The following is a 3,655-nucleotide window of genomic DNA, read 5'->3' as shown; positions in this document are numbered from 1 at the left end:
CTTCCAATCCATTGCCAATTAGGAATAGCCCTGAGAATCCATGAAAATGCAATTCACTGTTTCTTCTCTTCCTGGAAAAACATTTTCACATATCTCAGGAATCTTTTTGACTGCTCTTATTAAACAAATAAGCACTGAAAAGGCTTAAAATAAGGTCAAAGTTGAACTGGTCAAAACACTGAGAATTCTTTTTAATCTAGACACCAGATAACACACATAATTCTCTCCCTACTTTTTTCCTTTCCTGTTTTTATTATTTGTTTGTTTATTTAGTCTTTTTGAAACAGTCTCACTCTGCAGCTAAGGCTGGATTTGAGCTCACTTTGTAGCCCAGGCTGGCCTCAAACTTGCAACGATCCTCCTGCCTCAGCCTCCTGAGTGCTGGGATAACCGGCCCCCATGGCAGGCTAGAAGGCTTTAGTTTTATGTGGTAATATGTATAAATTTCATCCTAATTCCCATGGTGCACGTTTTGTTTGGAATAGATGTGTATTTTAGAAGGGAACCATGTGTATATATGGTGGGAGTGAGTGGGGGAAAGCAAAGAACAAGGTCTGTAAAATGGAGTTCTACTTATTTCTAGACTCGATTGTACGTGGTGTGTGTGTGTGTGTGAGAGAGAGAGAGAGAGAGAGAGACAGAGACAGAGAGAGAGAGAGAGAGAGAAACTGGGAAATGAATCTACCACTGAGCTACATCTTCAACTCTTTTCATTTCTAATTTTTTTATTTTGGCCCAACTTTTTGTATTGAATCCTACAGATTCAACCCTTGGCCTTACACATGCCAGGCAAGCTCTCTACTCCTGAGCTGTATCCCGTCCTTTTTATCTTTTATTTTGAGACAAGCTCTCAACAAGCTCCTCAGGCTGACCTCAAACTTGTAATCCTCCTGCCTCTGCTCCCAAGTAGCTCAGATTATACCTGTGTGCCACCGTGCTTAGCTCTAAGCTTGTTTTTAATGACTGTCATAGCTGAGAAAGATACCTCACTGACATACCTAAATACAAGAATTAAAGATGTGCATCTTTAGGTGTACTTAAAAATGATGATATCCTTTTTTTTTTTTCTCTTTTTGAGACAGGGTCTCACTATGCAGTTCAGGCTGGCCTTGAGCTCTCTTTGTAGCCCAAGCTGGTCTCGAACTTACAATGATCTTCCTGCCTCAGCCTCCCGAGTGATGGGATTACAGGCATATTTTTTTTTTTTTTTTTTGTCTTATTGAGACAGCATTTTTTTTTTTGGTATCAGGAATCAAACTCAGGACCTTGCACTTGCCAGGCAGGCACTTGTGCCACCAAGTTATATCCCCTTGTTTTGTTTTAGTTATAGGTACCAATTAGGATTGTGGTTCCAATTCAGAGAAATTTTCATATTCCATAATCGATGCTGTTGACAGATATATAATGTTTTATAGTGTATATATTATAAAATTAACATGTGTATTTTATATATCATATAATAAAATATATATTGCACATAAAATATATATTATGATTATAATATAGTTATATATAATTGTATATTATATAGTTAAGTACATAATATGTGATTATATTATATATATGTTATACAACCCCTATGCTGGGCTCTAACCTAGTAAATTGATTGGTGAATGTCTTACTAGGTATCTTACCGAGTACAGACACATGAATAGGTACTTTTTTTTTTTTTTTTTTTGGTATCAGGAATTGAACTCAGGACCTTGCACTTGCCAGGCAGGCGCTGTGCTGCTCAGCTACATCCCCAGCCTAGATACATATTTTCAATTGTGCATAAGTAGAATCATCCTTGGTGCACGCCTCTAATCCCAGCACTCTAGGCTGAAGCAGGAGGATAGTTGTGAGTTTAAGACCAGCCTGGGCTATAAAGTGAGCTCAAGGTCGGCCTGAACTGAATAGGGAGATTCTGTCCCAAAAAGACAAAAAATAAATGAATAAATAAAGCCTTCTATTATCATTTTTTTTCTTTCTTTCTTTCTTACTTTCTTTCTTTCATTCTTTCTTTTTTTCTTTCTTCTTTTTGCCTAAGGAAAAAAGAAAAGAAATAAGGAGAACTTAGAACCGGACTCTTTGTGTACCTGTTAAACCAAGATTCTTAAAGCCTCATAAAATACTTCATATCTCAATAAAGTCATAACAAAACTTGTTTAACATTAATAAATGTAAAAATGTTAATAATTACTATTAATTATTAGATATTAAAATACTTAAAGTGAGGAGTAGAGAAATTTTATTATTGTAGTAAAGGATACAAGCTGAAATTTTGTGGATTAAATACACTATTTAAGAAGCCAATAGGGGCCAGGGATATAGCTCAGCAGCACAAGCACCTATCTGGCAAGTGCAAGGTCCTGAGTGATTCCTGGCACCCCCCCCAAAAAAGAAGCAGCTAATAAAAGGGGTACAGTAAAAAAAAAAAAAAAAAAAAGCAGAGGGTCGTGGATATAGCTCAGTGGCACAAGTGCCTCCCTGGCAAGTGCAAGGTTCTGAGTTCAATTCCTGGTACTCAGAAAAACAAAACAAAATAAACCAACCTTTAGGAAAAAAAAGAAGAGAAAATAGTACAGATATCAGAAATTAGTAAGGAAAAAAGTTTTATTAAAGCAGTTCAACAACATCAAAAGTTGATTGTTTGAAGACAATAAAATTGCCAGATCTTTGGCAAGACTCACCAAGGAAACAAGATAATATATTCATAAATAGTTTTTTGTTTTTGTTTATTTTTTGAGACAGGGTCTCATTATGCACTTCAGACTGGCCTTGAACTCACTATGTAGCTCAGGCTGGCCTCAAACTCGAGGCAATCCTCCTGCCTCAGCCTCCTGAGTGTTGGTATTACAGGTGTGCACTACCACACCTGATAGGTATTCATAAATAACATTAGGAATAGTGAAAGAGACATAACAATAGTTGTGGAGGAAATAAAAAAATACTATTTAATAATGTTATGTACAAATTTTATGCCTATAAACAAGCAAATTACTAGGAAAATGTGAGTTCCCAAAACTGATTCAAGAGAAACAGAATATCATAACAATTTTATATGAAGACTGGGTATGGTGAAACACATCTGTAATCTCACCACATAGGAGGCTGAGGCAGGAGGATTGCCTTGAGTTCAAGGCCAGTCCAACCTACATAGTGAATTCAAGGCCAGTCTGACTACAAAGCAAAACCATATCTCAAAAAAAAATTTTTATATGCAGTGGAAGACACTGAAACAAAAGAGAAATAATTAAGAAAATTTAATTCAGTAAAGAAATTGAATTAATTAAAGTCTGCTCTCGAATTAAAAAACCAAACTCATTGTTTTACTATTAAATTTTATCAAACAGCCAAGGGTTTCTGGGCTTGGTGCACACACCTGTAATCCCAGCACTCTGGAGCCGGAGGCAAAAGGATCAAAAACTGAAGGTCAGCCTGGGCTCTGCAGCCAGCTCAAGACCCTTCTCACCTGCACAGCAAGACCCTGTCTCAGACAAAAATAGACAACAAACTCAAGGATTAAAGGTCCTCAGTTCAGTTACCGGTACCAAAAAAAAAAAAAAAAATCAAAGATTAAGTGATTCCAGGGGCTGGGGATTTAGCTCACTGGCAAAGCGCCTGCCTGGCAAGCGCAAGGTCGTGAGTTCAGTTCCCGGTACTGGAGAAAAAC

The sequence above is a fragment of the Chinchilla lanigera genome, unplaced genomic scaffold, assembly GCF_000276665.1.
Source record: "Chinchilla lanigera isolate Chin_1 unplaced genomic scaffold, ChiLan1.0 scaffold00001, whole genome shotgun sequence".
Taxonomy (NCBI): Eukaryota; Metazoa; Chordata; class Mammalia; order Rodentia; family Chinchillidae; genus Chinchilla; species Chinchilla lanigera.
Note: the sequence above shows the minus strand (reverse complement) of the source record.